At 44.3% G+C, this 20,430-nt stretch overlaps 1 protein-coding gene across 50 annotated transcripts in view; it reads left to right on the top strand.

The window, feature by feature from the left end:
* Positions 1–20,430, top strand: part of LOC102164422 (uncharacterized) — a 412,252-nt gene that overhangs the window by 367,231 nt on the left and 24,591 nt on the right. The window contains exon 14 of one of the 50 annotated variants that reach the window (XM_084979103.1): positions 7,580–7,711. The exons of the other annotated variants lie outside the window; for them this stretch is intronic. The gene's annotated coding sequence lies outside the window, so the exon portion shown is untranslated. Of the gene's footprint in view, positions 1–7,579; positions 7,712–20,430 lie in introns of those variants that run through there. 50 annotated transcript variants of the gene reach the window in all.

Below are 20,430 nucleotides of genomic sequence, written 5' to 3'. Positions count from 1 at the left end.
AACAACCTGACTAGCGTCCCTGAGGACACAGGTTCAATCCCTGGCCTTGCTCAGTGGGTTAAGGATCCAGCCTTGCTGCGGCTGTGGTGTAGGCCGGCAGCTGTAGCTCTGATTTGACCTCTAGCCTGGGAACCTCCATGTGTGTCGGGTGTGGCCCTAATAAAGGGGGGGGTGCAGATTTCAAAAATACCTTCCATGAGGTTAGACAGGGTGTGTGGAGTCACAATAGAATCAGATGACAGGAGTCCTTTGGCGTCAGAATGGTCAGGAGGCAGGCTGTCTGGTTTCAGTACCCAGTAAGTCACTGAGGTCATATTTCAGGGGGACCACCCAGCTCTCTGCTACTGCTTTCTCAAAGAAAAAACTGGCCCCACAGAAGGAGTAGATCTTTGTGTTCATGTTGGCTCTTTTTGATCCATTCAGACATTTCTGATTAGTCTAAGTGGGGAGATCATTAATCTAAGTGGTAAAAGCCGTTGGGAGTCTCACACTGAAAAATTTAGCCTAGAGACCCAGAAATGGTAGGTGGACCTTGGGAGGTGTTTAAACTGAAAGAAAACATAGAGGTAAAGCTGAGGCTTCCTCTTGGGCTATTTGCTATTAATGAGCTTGCAAAGAGATTCCTTCTGCAGAAAGAAGCCATGGAACGGATATGCAGAGAGAGCCGAAAGTTAGTATGTGGTCCCAGGGAGAGAAGTGTGGAAGACTCCTGATGGCTGTCTTATGGCAGGAGCAGGGTCCATAAGTCTTTATTTCCATGAGACACCATTTGAATTTTCAATACATCCTTCTTTATTTAAGTCCTGATTAAAGCACCAGCTTGCGACGTCATATGAGATGCTCAGCAGCAAAAGCAATAGCCAACACTTATCCCACTTTCGTTACCTCCTTGTCATTGTCCTGAGCATTTACATGGATTGTCTCACTTACCTTTCGAACAGAATTATGAGGTAGGGAGTTCCCATTGTGGCTCAGTGATAATGAGCCCGACTCGTAGCCATGAGGGTCCAGATTCAATCCCTGTCCTCGCTCAGTGGGTTAAGGATCCAGCATTGCCATGAGGTGTGGTGTAGGTTGCAGACACAGCTTGGATCCTGCGTTACTGTGGCTGTGCTATAGGCTGGAAGCTATAGCTCCTGTTTGACCCCTAGTCTGGGAACTTCCATATACCACATGTGTGGCCTTAAAAATGAGAAAGAAAAAAAGAATTATGAGGTAGGTTTCATCATTTCCCCGATTTATATATGATAATGCTGTGCATTGGTCCAATTAGCAAGTGAGGGGCTAGATTTCAATGCAAGTAGTTTTACTCCAGGGACGACTTTCTTTTTCGCCTTTTTTTTTTGCTTTTTAGGGCCACAGATGTGGCACATGGAAGTTTCCAGACTGAATTTCGAATTCAGAGCTACAGCTGCCGGCCTACACCACAACCACAGCAAAGCCAGGTCTGAGCCACATCTGCAACATACACCACAGCTCACAGCAATGCCAGATCCTTTAACCCACTGAGCAAGGTCAGGGATCGAACCTGCGTCCTCATGGCTACTACTCAGGTTCTTTACTGCTGAGCCACGATAGGAACTCCAGGGCCCACTTTCTAAACCACCAGCTTGGCCGTTGTGCCAGTCTCCTCAAACCTCACTGTCATCTATAATAGGTACAAATAGTATTGACCTGACATCATTAAATCTGACTGTACACATCCAGGTATTCTGTAAACCTCACCATGGCGTGTATTAAGATTTTGTTTTGCTTTGGTTTGATCCTAGTTTAACCATGCTTCCCTCTTGATCATTCATCCGCTGATGCACTCATCCAGATAATTTTCAAATATTTTATTGAAAATAAATGCATATTATATCTCCGAGTTCCCATCGTGGTGCAGTGGTTGACGAACCTGACGAGGAATCATGAAGTTGCATTGCTCAGTGGTTAAGGCCTTGCTCAGTGGGTTAAGGATCCAGTGTTGCCGTGAGCTGTGGTGTAGGTCGCAGACGCAGCTCGGATCCGGCGTTGCTGTGGCTCTCGTGGGCCCGCGGCTGTAGGTAGCTCCGATTGGACCCGTAGCCTGGGAACCTCCATAGGCCGCAGGTGCGGCCCTAGAAAAGACAAAAATAAAATAAAACAAACAATTATATCTTTCTACCAGCACTACATCCCCTCTCCCGGCTTTCGGAGAGTGATGACAATTGTGATTGTGGTGAATATACTCATTACCAAGTCAGAGTTGTCACGATGTGTGTCCCGTTTAGCAAATAATTATTAAAATAATTGAAGCCTACATTGCACGGGGATGTGATTAATGTCGAGAAGTTCTAGCTGTTAGTCAAAGTAGCAAAAAAAAGACCGTTCCCCTAGTACACTGTACCTGAAACTGCTCAGTTTAAAAACCAGTAACAGACTTTGTTTGGATAGGCCTAAGGTTTTTTTTTAATTACTCAGTGAATTTTATCACATGTATAGTTGTACAATGATCATCACACCCCAGTTTTACAGCATTTCCATCCCAAACCCCCAGCACCTAAGTTTTAACATTAATTTGATAGCTTCTCTTCCAAAAAAAAAAATTTACTTTGAAAGATATTTCTTTCTAGTGAGCTTATACTCAGTACAGTGTATAATCTACTAGTTTTATACTAGCTTTACTTTCCTAACAAATTGTTTAGAAAGCATAGAATCCAAGCAAAGGTAGATAAATCAGCTCGATGCCTATTTGGAACTCCTAACACACTCTTTGGGGGATGAGCTGCTTATGACCCTCAACCCAGTACTTCAGATCCATGAATAATACCGGATAATCCCTAAAAATCCTTTCTGTCCTAGGTAACACCATTTCTAGGTCCCTTGCTGCTCATGTCCCTCTGATAACACATTCTTTTTTTGTGTCTGTGCAATGCGGTTGACTCGTTTTGGGTGGTGGGGGGGTTGCCTGCAGCATGTGGAGGTTTCTGGGCCAGGGATCAGACCCGCACGGCCGCAGTGGCCTTGGCTGCTCCAGTGACAATGTGGGATCCCTAACCTACTGCGCCACAAGAGAGCTCCTGGCTGACTCATTTTTAACGCAGCTAGTTAAGACCATAGTCCGGCTTGCCTCCTTGCGACTCTGTCAGGAAGCTATAAGCTCGTTTCCCTGACTGAACTAGGTGGTTCGCAGATGTCCTCTACTGCACATTTGCAATCTCCTGAGTGGCCACAATGACTCTGTAAATGCACCGTTTGGTTGTTTATAACCCAGGCAAAATTATCCTCAGCTGAGACCTGCTAATTAGAATATTAACTAGGGGGTTTGGAGGTGCAGCCCACATCAAAGTAGTCTGAACAATAAAGAGAACCCATCCCTTTGTGTGCACTCTAGGCTAGTTTTCAGGCAGTTTGTTCAGGGCATGGCCGTGCTTTTCAGTTGGATGCTCGCCGTCTTGCTTCTGCGTGAGCTGGCTTCACCCTCCGACGGTCTTTCTTTGAGATTAGCAAAATGGCTGCAGCAGTTCCAGGCACCGCCTTTGCAAAATACACAGCCCAGAACAACTCCCCACGAAACCAAAGTCCTGTGCATTTGTTGTGAAATTGAATTGACTTGGGCGTGGGTTCCTGAACATTTCTGAGCCCATCATTGTGGACCCAAAGGGGTTGAGACGAGGTTGGTGAGCCCACCCCAACTGGAGCACACCACTGGAAGACAATATGGGGTCAAGCCCATGGAAACTATATGGGTGCTACATGATTGTGGGGGCCAGTGTAATGATTGCTGGGGAGACAACAATCTGTCTCCCTCTTACTTAATGCCATCCATTTATACCCTGTTTCTGTACATATGCTTTCAAAAATTCTCAAGTCCATAAATTCCGTGAAATCTCTCCAAAAAGAGAGATAAGTAATTCTCACCTAGTTAGTGAACCCAACTCTGAGTCTCGGATTTGTGTGTGAAAGGTAGTCCCGTACATCAGACCCAGGGATATCCTTCACCATCCTGCAAAGTATCCTAAAATGTTTCGGATCCCTCTTATATAGCACTTCAGATATACTCAGCTTTGTTTACTTTTTTTTTTTTTTTTTTTTGGTCTTTCTATCATCACATCATGCTCTTGGTGGGATTCCATCAACATCATGCAGGTACAATCTGGCACCACTTCACCATCCCCCTGCCAGTGGCTTCCCTATCGATGCTGAGATGTGGGGCACCGTGGGTCTTTATTTGGCACGAATGTATGCACCATGCAGAATGCAAAATTTTTGAACTCCAAAGGACAAACTTTTGACTGCAAGGAGACAAGAACTAGTGCAAAGCTCTTCTGTCTCCCTCCATCCCACCACCTCCCCCAGGCACACAGACAAGACATACGTTCTGTGGCTTTGCCTGAGGACAATTCTGTGTGATAAAATAAATACAAATACTTAGCCACAGCCAACTCAAAACCGTAACCCTGTATTGGCTCTCCCTTCTTACTTGATTGGTGCCTTTGCTCTCAACCCTGTTCCCAAGGTTCACCCATCTTAATAAAGAAATGCTACATGTTTCATGTGCCTTTGTTTCATGTTCAGCCTTCTGGAAAACACAGGCCAAGGTAATATGTAATATATCCTGGCACTTGCGTTAACAAAAGTTAGTTGAGACCTGGATAAAGGAAATAAAACTTCCATTTGGAAAAGAGGGCAATGTGAAACATGCAGAAATCACCACTACATGGCACATATCATAATCGCCTGGCCATAAATAACAAGGACAACCTGCCCTGGCAACAGAAGGCATTCCTTGGTCAACTACTCAGAACGGCCCTGGTTCTGACCTATGAATGGACTTCCCTTGTCCTTTGTCTTCCATGGAGATAGACTTTGGAAAGGATGCAATTTCTGGGGCCTGACCACTTGAGCAGCCCACTTCCTGTTGATGTGATTCCTGAACCCTTGGGATTATCTCAGGGTTTGAGAAATACAGGCTCTTTTGGCCAGTCATAGGGTTTTCTTGGCAGGACAGCTCACTTAAAAATTTAGTAGGCTGCTGGTCTATTTGCTTTGGGTCTGTGTGCTTGTGATCAATTCCATGAGCAAGTATCAAAGCCAACTCCCTTGTCAGTTCACAGCTATATGAAACCAGGCAATTTTATCTCCTAGAAACATATCTCTCTTCTCTTCCCATTTCACAGGCCCCTTTTGAATGGCTTCAACCATATTCTTGACCTGTGCCTCGAGGCAATGTGAAAAATTACTTTGAGCAAGGCCGTCCTAATAATCTATTTCTTAGATTTAGACTACTCCATATCTGTATCTTCACAGCCTGACTGTTGCCTTTGTCGAGCAAAGAATGCATAGCAGGAGGAGCCAGGGGGAAGCCTGGTCTCAGTCGTATTTCCTTCTAAATTTCCCCAGCTCCCTGCCTCTGGTGTCACCAGCCTTGACTTGAGGTCGAATATCATGGCATTTCTGTCCTTGCAAGAGTCCAGATTAGGCTGTGGACCTTCTGGCAACACATCACCCTAACTCTTCTTTTTCTCTTCCATGTCATACGTGGTCCATGAGTCCGTTTATTAAAGTGCATCCCAATTTGGAAAGCTGCTCCCCGCATCCCTCCCAGCCGCTAGATCATCCAGTCATTCCACCACCATCTTCTCTGTAGGTTTCATAATTATTTCTTAATATAACTTTATTTACCATGTCTCATGGGCTCTGGTCCACCTCCTCTGTTCCTAGCCCCCTCCCTCCACTTTGCTCCCTGTGCACAGAAGCCACCTAGCTTTTTATTCCTTGCAAGGACCAGGCGTGCTTCTGCCTCCAGGCACCCTGGAATCTCTGCCCTCCCTTCAACATCCTGATCATCCTAAAATAACAGCACACGTCACTCCTACCCTTTCTCCTGCTTTATTTTTCTGGAATAACTAGTCACTACCTAACTTTCTTTTTGGTCCTTTTTTCTAAAGCTTATCTCTGTGCATTAGGACATAGGACCACCATAGGGCCACAGGTCCCTTGCTGTGCACAGTGCTTGACAGAGTGGGTGCTCAGTAAACACTCTGTCAGACCCGCTGCCTGCAGCCTCGGCCTGTCTCTTTCGTGCAGGGTGTTTCTGCAGACTGGGAGAAAAAGCCTGACAAGGACTCGTGCCACAGCGAAGAGCTTCAATAAAGTGCATGAGGAAGTAAGCGGGGTCTCTAGGAGGAAATACAGAAAGATAATTCATCTCAGATGGGAGGAGGGCTATCCTTTCCCTTGTAATTAGAGGGAAAAAGAAATAATAGTGGAAATGAACCTAAGGATGTGAGTTCGATCCCTGGCCTCTCTGCATGGGTTAAGGAGCTGGCATTGCCGTGAGCTGTGGCATAGCTTGCAGATGAGGCTCGGATCTGGCATTGCTGTGATGTAGGCTGTCAGCTCCGATTCAACCCTAGCCCTAGAACGTCCAAGTGCAGCACTCGTGTGCCCCCGCCAAAAAAAAAAAAAAAAAAAGAAAGAAAGAAAAAAAGAAAGGAAGGAAGAAAGAGAAGTGGCTGGTGGTTACAGGAAGGCCCCAGCTGATGGAGAACCCACCCTAGAGCACATGCCATCTCTGTGGAGTAGGAAATTGGTGAGTTAGGTTATCTTTTGAAAAGGGGGGATGATGGCTTAGGACGTTTGAGGAGCATGGAGACTTGAAATGTGGAGACGGAGGAAGGAAGCTGAAAAGATATGGAAAGAGGCAGAATTGTTTGTGGAGCACTGCTTTCAGGTTTCCTATTTTGTCGTGTGTTTTCCTTTCAAAGGGATGACATCCTTATCGATTGGCTCATCTCTAATAATGGTGGCTAAGAGTGCATTGTGGGAAGCAGGGTCTTGGAGCTGAGTCCTGGAACCTTCCTGAGTCCCTGTGCAACCACGCATGTAGATGTGTGTAGGTGCACGTGTATGGGTCTGGGTGATCTTTCATGCATTCAGCATTGCACATCCCACACGCTCTTCTAGACACCTGTTCCTCCATCATCACACAGACATTTTCAGACATTTTTTTTTTTTTTTTTGGTTGTGCCCGTGGCACGTGGAAGTTCTCAGGCCAGGGATGGAACCCACACCACAGCAGCCAACCAATCCTTAACCCAGTGCACTTCAAGAGAACTCCTCAGAGAAACATTTTGAACTATGACATAAAAGTCTTTATCGTCCCCTTGGGAGAAAGTTCCATTTCGGCAGCTTAGACAGCAGCTCGTGCCGTTACTTCATGTATCACTGAACTCTGGCCCTGCTCTTGCACGGATGTGAGTGGAGATGGAGCAGGTACTGATAATGAACACGATGTCAAATGGAATCATTCGGTATTTGGAGGCTCCAGAGCGCCGGCCTTGTATGCGCATTAGCAAGTGTGTGTGTTCAAACGTGAAAAAAAAAAACTAAACGAAAAGATGTAAGTAAAATTTTGGAAATAAGGAAAGGCTATGCATACTGGTTTAAAGAATTTCAGCTTCAAGCTTAAAATCAGAACAAGGAAAGGAGAAGAGTGGGGTGGCGTTTGTTCTTTCTTTCTTAGGACACTGATTCTGCGCCTTCACGTATCTGAGATACTCCACACGTATTTAAACTGCTTTTCCACTGCTTTCGCCTTCCCTTTACTAGACAGATCCTTCCAGCCGCCTGACAAAACCTTTGAATGCTAATTTCGATGACAGACTCCTGCCCTTGAGACAGAAAGACCCCGCATCGTGAGCTTTCAGATGTCCCCAACAGGGTTGGTACATGTGCCCTGAGCCCAGATGGCTGGGTCCAGTGGATGAGCTCATGGCCGTCATGGCTGCCCTTTTCCCAATCTTGACTCCAACCATATGGGAGGCCAACCACAATGAGCTGTTTCTTTAAACTGAGAAGACCCAACTTGCAGCTTGGACAGGAGTGGCGGTCTAAACATCATTATTCTATGCCTATCCTGATGCTGCTCCCACTTCCCTTCTGAATTGATCGGTACTCGTTATGTTGCGAGATCGAGCAAGAAGTATCCACAGGAAAGAGTCTGTGTCTTTCCACTTTAGCTACAAGTCACTGAACAAAATGACAGAATGTGAGAACAGGCAACTCCCCTGGTTATATTTTAGTCAGATTTCCATGCGCTTTACTAACGTCCTTTAATTAATGGAGTAACTAAATACGGTTTATTCAAAGTTGCCTAATAAAAGAAATACGAGAAGATGCCACCGTTGGCCAGTTCAGAGTGAAAGGACTACCCTGTTAGTACAGCCACCAGAGGGGAGGCTGTTCTTCCTTGGAGGACATGAGACAAGAAATAAGAGGAGGAGTTCCCACTGTGGTGCAAAGGGTTTAGACGCCAACTGCAGTGGTTCAGGTCACTGCAGAGGTGTGGGTTCGATCCCCTGCCTGGAGCAGTGGGTTAAGGATCTGGCATTGCTGCAGCTGTGGCTTGGATTCGGTCCCTGGCCCTGGGGAACTTCCAAACTGACTTGGACCACCGCTGATATTCCGAAAAGAAATAGCTTTGCTCTGACAAATGCAGTGTCGGTTGTCTTAACACATGAATAAGTCCTTGAAGATCTGGCTATGGTTATATTGACAAATGATCTTCCATGTTATTACTTATATATTTTACCCAAAACACACAGGTGTAGGGACTTCAGTACACAAAATACACAAACAAGATGCCTGCATTCTTCCACAGCACCTTTCCCACTTAGTTTTTCGACAGAGAGGTGTCAGATACATGGATATTTCTCCTATGGATTTGTTCTTTGCGGAGTAGTGGCTGTTAGAAAGGGAATTGGAAGTGGCAGGTAACTAGATGATGCACAAAATATTTGACTTTTTATTAAGTTAATTGATTCAGTGGGCATTTAATGAGCACTTACTCTGTGTCAGGCACTCTGCCGAAACCTACATAATCAAGATATATATTGTAAGAATCCGATGTTGCCGTGAGCTGTGGTGTAGGTCACAGATGCGGCTCAAATCCTGAATCGTTGTGGCTGTAGTGTAGGCTGGCAGCTGCAGCTCCTGCTAGACCCCTAGCCTGGGAACCTCCATATGCCATGGGTGTGGCCCCAGAAAAAGACCAAAAAGACAAATATAGTAATATAAATGTAGTTGAGGAGTTCCCTGGTGGTGCAGTGGGTTAAGGATCCATCTTTGTCACTGCAGTGGCTTGGGTCACTGCTGTGGTGTGGGTTCGATCCCTGGCCTGGGAACGTCTCCCTGCCACGGACACGGCCAGAAAAACAATGTGATTGAGCCAGGCTTGTCAATCAGCAGCCACAGTTTGGCATGATGAGTGCCGTGGCAGTGGTGGCAATGGTGGAATCAGAATGTCGGGAGGGTCCTTGGGGTCAACGGTGAAGGAGGAGACGCAGCATTTACAGCTGGCGGGGCTCCCAGGGACCACAGAATTGACCTTGGAAGGAGCAGAGGCAGTCGATTTGACTGAGGAAGAGGGTCCTTCGGGGCAAAGAGTAGTAGCATGAAGAAGGGAGTGAAAGTGAGAGGCTGGGCCACGGGGTTCGGACTCCGATTGGAGGTTTGGGGGAGGTGCTCTGGGGAACCGGTGGGGGATGGGGGTAGAGATTTAGAATTTCCTAAAGAAAAGGCAAAAAAAGGTTTCTGAGAAAACAAATTCTACGGGGAATGTTAGCACACTTCCTTTTGGCTCCGCTTCTAAATTCCTAACAAAAAATAAGGTGGGACCCAGCTGCACAGGTAGTATTATTCCCTCTGCTTTAAGACATAAAAACTGACAGAGGGGTTTTCTGACTCTCTGCATTATCTGCTATTATCCCCACTTTCCAGATGAGGGGGCTAAGGGGGCAGAGAAGTTAATGCAGCCCATTTTCCACGGACAAAAATAACTATTTGTTAAGTATTCAGCACTGTAATAAAAAATATTTTATTTGGTGAGCGTACCGTCTGTCTTGACTTTCTCTCTCCTAATAAAACCTGAGCGACTGAAAAATCTCAACTTAATTTGCAACATTTAGACACAGAATAAATAGACCCACCACTCAAGTTTAAAATGTTTCACCCCCCCCCCCACCCCAACTCAAACATTTTCAGCATCTCCTGCAAAAATATGACCCTGAGTTTTTCATTGTTGACTTGAAGACGTAGGACATTTCATATCGGCAGCAATTGAAAGAATGCTATTCACGTTAACCACAAGAGGCTTAAGAGCGCGGGCGGACTGCTGCATCCGCATTCTTGGAGACCTCTGATAGCAAGAAGGCGGTTCTGCTGCCTGATGGCGGCAGGGGTCCGAGGGCCATCTCGGGGGGCCAGCAGGCAGGGAGCTGAGTCATGGGGCGGTGCCAGAGCTTCTGGACTCATCCAGGACTTTGGGAAGAAGGAACTCAGCGCCCACGGGGAATGAGATCAGCTGCTTTTAAGGACAATCTGATTGTCAGATTCAATGAGCAACCCACATCAGGCATCACTAAAAAGAAGGCAAAGCAAAAGGACACGTGGTTTCTGTGTTATCGCTGAAACACGGGCTGCATGGGACACAACTTGGAGACGTATTTTCCCAAAGGCCTTCCAAGGAAACGCATAGTGCTTGTTTTCCACAAATTCACTTCGTTTTAGGAGTCTATGATTTCCAAATGATGTTACCTTCCCTCCAAATGTGAATTTATTCCAGGGCGTCCTGCCTCATGTGACCGTCAGAAATTAAAATTGTCTCCTCTGTAAGAGTCATATTTTCTTGTTCACATTTTTAGAAAACAATTTAATGGGCTATTTTACTGTCTTTAAAGACCTATAGGTTTTTAGGAAGCACTTGAACCATGTGTCCTGGGTTCTTTGTTTATACTGTGCATCAACAAGTGCATATCAAGTAATTGATCAAGTTGTGAGAGATTCCTCTGCAGGTTGCTAAAAGAAAGAAAAACATGAGCTATCAATGTTTTAATCTATATTACACTGAAGAGCTTTATCTAGACAACCACCCAAATTTTATTGAACATTCTTTTCATTAAGTTGATCAAAGCAATTTGTGCTGTATAGACACAGAAAAACTTTAGGGGACCACAAAGCATATTACTCATCTAGGAAGTGACATATGACCTGAATTTCAATTTACAGAGGGTGAGCTTCAAAAACACAGCACAGGAAAACAAAAATAATCGCAAGCTCAGTGATGCAACACTTTCTAAGCTTAAAAATTTTATAATTGCCTTATGTGGAATCTACAAATGAATGATATAAATGAACTTATTTACCAAACAGAAATAGACTGACAGACATAGGAAAAAAAGCTTATCGTTACCAAAGGGGAAAGAGGCAGGAGAGGAATAAATTAGGAGCTGTGATTAAAATGTACACAAGGAGTTCCCGTCATGGCACAGCGGAAACGATTCTGACTAGGAACCATGAGGTTTTGGGTTCGATCCCTGGTCTCAGTGGGTTAAGGATCTAGCATTGTGGTGAGCTGTGACACAGGTCACAGATGAGGCTCGGATCCTGCATTGCTGGGGCTGTGGTGTAGGCCAGAAGCTGTGGCTCTAATTCAACCCCTGTCCTGGGAACCTCCATCTGCTGCGGGTGTGGCCATAAATAGCAAAAAAAAAAATTTTTAAATAAACGTACCCACTACTATATATAAAACAGAAAACCAACAAGGACCTACTATATAGTATAAAGAACTATACTCAAGCGTGTAATAACCTATAATGGAAAAGAATCAAAAAGAATACAGAGAGTTCCCGTCATGGCTCAGGGGTTAATGAATCTGACTAAGAACCATGAGGTTGTGGGTTCGATTCCTGGCCTTGCTCAGTGGGTTAAGGATCCGGCGTTGCCGTGGGCTGTGGTGTAGGTCGCAGACTCGGTTCAGATCCTATGTTGCTGTGGCTGTGGTGTAGGCGGGTGGCTACAGCTCCGATTAGACCCTCACCCATATCCCACGGGTGCAGCCCTAGAAAGACAAAAGACAAAAAAAAAAAAAAAAAAAGAATACATATATATGTACAAAACTGAATCACTTTGTTGTACACCTGAAATTAATACATTCTAAGTCAACAGCCTATCAATAAAAGTTTGCTAATTTTATGAAGTCCGTGTCTAAATGAAAGTATGGCGAAACGAATCCCTCATTGGGACCGCGAGGCTGCCGTGAGTACAAAATGAATGGTTTCACTGCAGGGCAACTCCAAAGAAAACGACGGAAATGAAATCCCTTTCTCTCCTTTCTCCCCAAAGAGAATTTGCACGTGCAGAGCCCCCGCTCTGTCACCAATTACCCTCGTTCCCTCCAGTCTTCAGCCCCAGGAAGCCTCACACCTCCCCTTTGGGTCCAGGAGCGTTGTTGCCAACATGTCCTGAAGATCAGCCCTTGGAAAGCAGCCTGCCAACCAAACCGCTGGTAGTTATGGAAACCTGACTTACACCTGCCCTTTGGGGCTTCCTCGCACTGGCTCTCCAGCTCACTTGGCCTGACATCCTGGCCGGCCTCAGATTGACAGTGACAGTTCGCACATCTCAGGCCCAGTATTTCTCAATTTACAGATCCTTTTTTTTTTTTTTTTTTTTTTTTTTTAACAGCTGCATGTGCAACATATGGAAGTTCCTGGGATAGGGGTCGAATCAGAATTGCAGCTGCCAGCCTACCTATGCCACAGCCACAGAAACGTAAGAATCAAGCTGCCTGTGCTGCAGCTTGTGGCAATGCCAGTTCCCTAACCCATTGAGCAAGGCCAGGGATTGAACCTGCATCCTCATGGATAGTAGTCAGGTTCTTAACCCCCTGAGCCACAATAGGAACTCCAAGACACAGATTCTTTTTTAAAGAATTTTTTTTAAATTGTTATTTCCCCAATATTTTTTTCCTATTGTACAGCATGGTGACCCAGTGACACATACATGTACACATTCTATTTTCGCACATTATCATGCTCCATCATAAGTGACCAGACGTAGTTCCCAGTGCTACACAGCAGGATCTCATTGCTAATCCATTCCACAGTTTGCATCTCTTAACCCCAAGCTCCCCATCCATCCCACTGCCTCCCCCTCCCCCTTGGCAACCACAAGTCTATTCTCCAAGTCCATGATTTTTTTTTCTGTGGAAAGGTTCATTTGTGCCTTATATTAGATTCCAGATATAAGTGATATCCTATGGTATTTGTCTTTCTCTTTCTGACTTACTTCACTCAGTATGAGAGTCTCTAGTTCCATCCATGTTGAACTAGATGGAATGGCATTATGTCACTCTTTTTTATGGCTGAGTAGTATTCCATTGTATATATATACCACATCTTCCTAATCCAGTCATCTGTTGATGGATATTTGGGTTGTTTCCATGTCTTGGCTATAGTGAAGAGTGCTGCAATGAACATGCGGGTGCATATGTCTTTTTTAAGGAAATTTTTTTCCAGATATATGCCCAAGAGTGGGATTGCTAGGTCATATAGTAGTTCTATGTATAGTTTTCTAAGGTACCTCCATACTGTTCTCCATGTGGTTTTACCAGCTTACATTTCCACCAACAGTACAGAAGGGTTCCCTTTCCTCCACACCCCCTCCAGCATTTGTTTTTTGTGGACTTATTGATGATGGCCATTCTGACTGGTGTGAGGTGGTATCTCGTGGTAGTTTTGATTTGCATTTCTCTAATAATCAGTGATATCGAGCATTTTTTCATGTGCTTGTTGGCCATCTGTATATCTTCTTTTGAGAACGGTCTATTCAGGTCTTTTGCCCATTTTTCAGTTGGGTTGTTGGCTTTTTGGCTGTTGAGTTGTATACGTTGTTTGTATATTCTAGAAGTTAAGCCCTTGTCAGTTGTATCATTTGAAACTATTTTCTCACGTTCTGTAAGTTGTCTTTTTGTTTTCCTTTTAGTTGCCTGTGCTGTGCAAACCTTGTCAGTTTGATTAGGTCCCATTGGTTTATTTCTGCTCTTATTTCTGTTGCTTTGGGAGACTGACCTGAGAAAATATTCATAAGGTTGATGTCAGAGAATGTTTTGCCTATGTTCTCTTCCAGGAGTTTGATGGTGTCTTATATTTAAGTCTTTCAGCCATTTGGAGTTTATTTTTGTGCATGGTGTGAGGGTTTGTTCTAATTTCATTAATTTGCATGCAGCTGTCCAGGTTTCCCAGCAATACTTGCTGAAAAGACTGTCTTTTTTCCATTTTATGTTCTTCTTGCCTCCCTTGTCAAAGATTAATTGACCAGAGGTGTCTGGGTTTATTTCTGGATTCTCTATTCTGTTCCGTTGGTCTGTATCCAAGACATAGATTCTTAATCCCACCTGTACCACAAATAGCATTTGGTTGATGCATGTTCCAATCTCTGACTCCCCGCACAGATTAATTATATGCTTCATAGTTAAGATACTTTTGTTAACATACTTCTTATCAACAGAATGGTACCTCTGAATGGTCATTTTAAGGATTAAGTTAAATCATATATTTTCATGCATAGGGTTAGGAATAGGGTAAGAAGACCTATTTAATAAAAGGAGATTTCATGGCTTATGACATGCAAGATACATGAGATTATGAAAGATAGCCTCAACTGAATTTGTTTACCTTAATAGTACCTAATGATTGAGCTTTCTGGTGGCACAATGGGTTAAGAATCTGGTGTTGTCACTGCAGAGGCTCAGGTTGCTGCTGAGATACAGGTTTGATCCCTGGCCCAGGAATTTTCATATCCTGCAGACACAGAAAAAAAAAAAAAATTCAGGCTAGGAGTTCCCTGGTCCCTCAGTGTGTTAAAGAACCAGCATTGTCATTGATGTGAGATGGGTTGAACTGCTGCATGCTGAGAGCACAGGGGGGAAAAGAATACCAATGACACCTCACGATTATGTTATTTTGTAACTTGGAGTTCCCTGGTGGCTCAGGGGTTGGGAACCCTGCACTGTCACTGCTGTGGCTCAGGTCACTGCTGTAGTTTAGGTTCAATCCCTACCCTGGGAACTTCTGCATGCCACATACAGCCAAAAAAAAAAAAAAAAAGAGGACTTGCCTTAAAGGGGAACATTTGATAAATAAATAAATACGTAATTTTTTTTAAAAAGGGAGTTCCTGTCATGGCGCAGCAGAAACAAATCCGACTAGGAACCATGAGGATTCAGGTTCGATCTCTGGCCCCCCTCAGTGGGTTAAGGATCCAGCGTGGCTGTCAGCTGTGGTGTAGGTCAAAGATGTGGCTTGGATCCCGAGTTGCTGTGGCTATGGCATAGGCCGGCAGCTCCGATTCGATTGTGCACTGTGGGTAAAGGATCTGACATTGTCACTGCAGCTGCTTGGGTCACTGCTGTAGCGTGGGTTCCATCCCTGGTCCAGGAAATTCAACATGCCATAGGCGCAGCCAAAGGGAAAAAAAAAAAAAAAAAAGATTATGGATGGAACTTAATCCATACCCATGTGTCTTCCTTATGAATAGAATTAACTTAGTTCTATTAATTAGTCAATACAGCAGCAATGATGGCTATATTAAAATGTCTTCACCTGCTATGTTAAAATGTTTTAAAAAATCCAAAATGTGCTTGCTATGCATATTAGCATCCCTTAAAAATGCTCTCATTATATCCATGTGTTAGAGGAGACGCATTTGAAAGGATCTTTCAAATGACCTTTTCTTCATCTTGAGAATCTTACTCTTCACACGAATTGAAAGAGCGCATCCATATTCTCAGCGTCAGATCTGTAGCGAGCAACTGCGAAAAGATGTGGCCACTCCTGCGTTTATGTTTAAGGACTGAATTTGGAGGCACCGATACTTTGATTCTTCCCCCAAAGGCCAGCTTCTCATTCCTTCTTTCTTGTAGCTCCGACACCCATCCTATCTGGAATCTCCATGTGCACAAACAGAATTTTTCAGAGGAAAACATCATTAGCCATGGTTGGAGATTCCTAGCGCCAAGTCAAAATCTCGGCAACATTTTTTTCTAAACAACAGATGTGCGCTATGCCGTCTTTCAGCAAGGGTGTGTTCATCATAAACTTATAATTATCTGCAGGTTATCAGATGTCCTCCTGGAGCAGGGCGGCTCTGGAAGCATGTGCACGAGCTAATGGCTTCTGAATTCTCTGCTCACTGTTTCCTTTACGCACATGGAGCATCTCGTAGGAGAACGCAAACAAAGCCCCTGGGCTTCTCAGCAAGCCTGTCAACTCAGCCTCTAGTCAGAGGTCACACACTAGCCACTGAGTGGGAATCTGGTTCCCAGATGGTTTTCGTTTACTGGGTACAGCGTTGGAACTTGCTTGGCCTTTTCTGCACATTATTGCTTTTAAAATCTGGCTGCTTGCAAAAATCAACAAGGAAGCTTTTAATAAATATTCAGGCCTGAGCCCTGGATGTAGATAATCTAATTGAATCGGTCTCGAATAGGACCTGGGCATCTGAATGTTTTTCAAGCTCTGCAGGTGATTTTTTAGGCCAACCACAGTGGAGAACCACTGCCATCGCTCTTTCGGGACTGACAGGTGCATACACAAGGGGCTCTGGCGTAAACAGGAGCATAAACTGGGGCCAGGTCTCTACCATCGAGGCAGCGCTAACAGAGAACGGTCCCAGGGCCAAGTCAGACAAAGAAGGATACTTATCAAAGGTGACTTGAAGACTAGAAAGCCAGAATTAGGGAAGCAGAGACAAGACAGGGACCCAAATGATAAGAAAAAAGGGCTGAAAAGGTAAGGTTGATAGCAGCAGTGGTTAGGACTGAGATATAAGCAAAGAGTATTAGTTGTTTCCAGGTTCTAGGAAGACGTGCTACAGGGTACCCCTGCCTAGAATTCATGGAACTCGTCTGGATCCGAATCAAGGAAACACATGCGAGACAATAGTTCACCATCAGCAGCAACAAAAATCAGAATACTGGTTCCCATCAGAGGCCTTGGTCTTCTGAACGGCTGCCTGTGAGGCTTGCACGTTGGTGCCAAAAGTGGTAGTGAGTCAGAATGACACGGCAGAAGTGGCAAGTGTTTGAGTTAGTGGATAATATATCCCCAGGTAGCTAAATGAGTCAAGGGGACAACCAGTCCAATGGAATCCCTGTACCTAATGTCTAGACCTTAGCAACACCCTGAGGTTCTTTCTAGAAGAAGAGAAGGCATTGGTTGGTTGATATTACTCGTGATACGTGGTTGTATTCGTTACAGATTGCCCCTTAACAAAGTACCCTAAAACTCTGCAACTTAAAATGATACATATCAGGTCACAACGTCTCTGGGGAGCAAGGATCCATGAGCAGCTTAGGCAGGTAGTTCCGTCTTAGCGTATCTCAAAAGACTGTACTCAGACGTGTTGGCCAGGACTGTGGTCCTCTGAAGGCCAGACTGCTGCCAAGGTCACTCCTGTGGCCATTGATAGAAGCCCCACTGCCTGAGCACGTGGGCCTCTTCATCAAAGTTGCAACCTGGCTCCTGGCTTCTCCTAAAGAAAGACAGACGGAGACAGACAGAGAAAGAGAAAGCAGGACAAAGTTCCCAGGGTAGGGGTCGAATCTGAGCTACAACTGCCAGCCTAAACCACCGCCACAGCAATGAGGGATCTGCGCTGCGTCTGCGACGTACACCCCTGCTCACGACAACGCTGGATCCTTAACCCACTGAGTGAGGCCAGGGATCAAACCCAGGTCCTTATGGATACTAGTCGGGTTCGTGACCACTGAGCCACAACAGGAATCCGCAGGTCACATTTTTTAGTGAGTTGTTCTTAGTTGCTGGAGTTTTCATGGCCGTGGTGACTTGGAACTCACTGCCCGTCCATAAATCTTCTTTTATTACTCGGTGGCAGTTCTTCAAAACTTCGGTGGAATAAGACATGAACTGAAAGGTTTTTCTCGATGTGTTTAGATCTGGCCAGCATACCTGGCTTAAGCCAAGTTATTTATAAGAAAATGTCCTTGGGATGAGATCAGCTCGATTACATCTTTTGTTCCTGTTTAATTATATCACATAAGACAAACGATATACTCTTGGCTCCATTGATTCAGAACAAGGCCTCCCGCTTAAAAAACTCACTCAGTCACCTGTCTTAATGAGGTTTCCAAGTAGAGTTTAATGCTATTCCAGCTCAGAGCAGACTAATATATTCATGTGTAGGTCAATAATAATAAATTATAGAACAAGGACATTTAGAAAAAGAGGTATATTTAGAAAATTGATGAGAACTGGAGAGAAGCAAGGACATTTTTTTTTTTTTTAATGGTTGCCCATGCCTCATATGGAAGTTCCTAGGCCAGGGACTGAATTTGAGCTGCCGTTGCGGTAACACCATATACTTTAACCTGCTGCACCAGGCCAGGGATTGAACTCACACTTCCACAGCGACCCAAGCCACTGGAGTTGGATTATTAACCCAACTGGATTCTTAACCCAAGCCACGGGAGTTGGGAGTTGGATGCTTAACTGTGCCATGGTGGGAACCCCAAAATTTTTAAAATAGAATATAAAAGAAGGTATGTGTAAGGATGCTACGGACTACATCCTTGTGTTTCTCTCCCCCCCCCCAACTTCTTATGCTGAAATCCCAACCCCCACTGTGATGGTATGAGCAAGTGCAGCCTTTGGGAGGTGTTGAGTCATGAGCGTTGAGTCCTCAGGAATGGGATTAGTGCCTTCTTGAGAAGAGACACAAGAGAGATCCTTCTTGATCTCTGTGCCTCCCTCTCCCCTCTTTCTCTGAGAACACAACCATCTCCAAAACAAAGGCAAGTTCTCACCAGATACCAGATCTGCCAACGCCTTGACCTTGAACGTTCAGCTTCCAGAACGGTTCCTTAATCACCCTGCCTATGATGCTCTGTTCTAGCAGCCCAAACTAAGACAAGAGGGAATGATGATGCAACCAGGGTCCAAATGGCACATGCTGCAGACCTGCTGGTTGGCCTCCAGTCCCAGATACTCCTGCCATTATTAGTATGTGAATCTTATTTTACGACACATTCTTTTCTAAGAGTCTTTTTTATTCAATTTTTTATTAGGAAAGACATTCACATAACATACACATTTTTACGTGTCCCAGCCATTTTATTCCCATCTTGTGAGAATTTTTGTGTGTCTTGCATCTGGATACTTAATGTAAATATAAGTAAATACATATTCTATATCAGGCTCTAATGTTTTCTCTTTCTCAACTGGGAACATGCTATACACACTATGTAGAACCTAAGTTTTTCTGTTAATAATATTTCTTGGAGAGATTTCTATGTCAGGACACAAAGAGCCTTCTTGTTCTTTTTTCACAGCTTAATAGTATTCCATGTAGGTTATCTAAAATCTTTTGCTACATAAGCACTGCTTAAAGGAATGGCCTTATGTCTGTGCCATTTTACACATCAGGGTGAGCATATGCATAGGGTAACTATTTTAGAAGTAGAGTTGCTGAGTTAACATGTGTGTGCATTTATAATTTTGGCAGAGTTTGCCAAATTGCTTCCTTAGAAGTGGTAATTATTTATATGCCCCCTAGCACTTTATGCAAGTGCCTGCTCACCCACAGTCTTGCCAGTACAGTTGGATCTGATATGTGGAAAATGTTATCTGAATCTAGTTTCACTTTGTATTTATTTTACTGAGTGAGTTTGAGCATCTTTTCCCATTTAGAAGCCATTTTAGTTGCATTTCCCTGAAGTTTCAATTTATATATTTTGCTTCTTTTTTTTTTTTTTTTTTAACCTTTTAGGGCTGCACCTGCAGCCTATGGAGGTTCCCAGGCTAGGGGTGGGATGAGAGCTGTAGCCTCCAGCCTAAGGCCACAGCAACAGCAACGTTAGATCGAGCTGTGTCTGTAACCTACACCACAGCTCACAGCAACACCGGATTCTTAACCCACTGAGCAAGGCCAGGGATCACACCTGTGTCCTCATGGTACTGGTCAGGTTGTTTCCACTGAGCCATGACAGGAACTCCATATTTTGCAATTTTTAAACTAAATTATTGATTGTCTTCTTGATGATTTGCAGAAGCTTTTTCTATATTAAAGAAATTAGTCCTTTGAGAAATGTTTCAAACATTTTTCTATCTCTCTCTCTTTTTTTTTTTTTTTGTCTTTTTGCCTTTTCTGGGGCCGCTCCCACTGCTTATGGAGGTTCCCAGGCTAGGGATTGAATCGGAGCTACAGCTGCCAGCCTACACCACAGCTCACAGCAACACTGGATCCTTAACCCACTGAGCAAGGCCAGGGATCGAACCTGCAACCTCATGGTTCCTAGTTGGATTCATTAACCACTGAGCCACGATGGGATCTCCTCAAACATTTAACTCTATTTTCATCTTTCCTCTGACTTTACCTATGGCATTTTTCTATTTTTTTCTCCTTTTTCTTTTTTTATGTAGTCACATCTATCAATCTTTTTTTTAAAAGCTTCTGTGTTTTGTGTCACAACCACTCCATATGTGTACATCACACCATTTATCAACCAGTTGCCTTTCCTACAACTACAAGACTCAGAGAAGACGAATCTTTAAGTCAAAACTACAAAAGGCAAAGTGTGGTTCAAAGCCCAAGATACTCACGGGGGGG

The sequence above is a fragment of the Sus scrofa genome, chromosome 10, assembly GCF_054392235.1.
Source record: "Sus scrofa isolate SSC_HxYL_T2T_F1_AM1 chromosome 10, Sscrofa_HxYL_maternal_Yorkshire_Landrace_v2.0, whole genome shotgun sequence".
Taxonomy (NCBI): Eukaryota; Metazoa; Chordata; class Mammalia; order Artiodactyla; family Suidae; genus Sus; species Sus scrofa.
The sequence above is the reverse complement of the archived record's forward strand: the minus strand, read 5'-3'. Positions and strand labels throughout refer to the sequence as shown.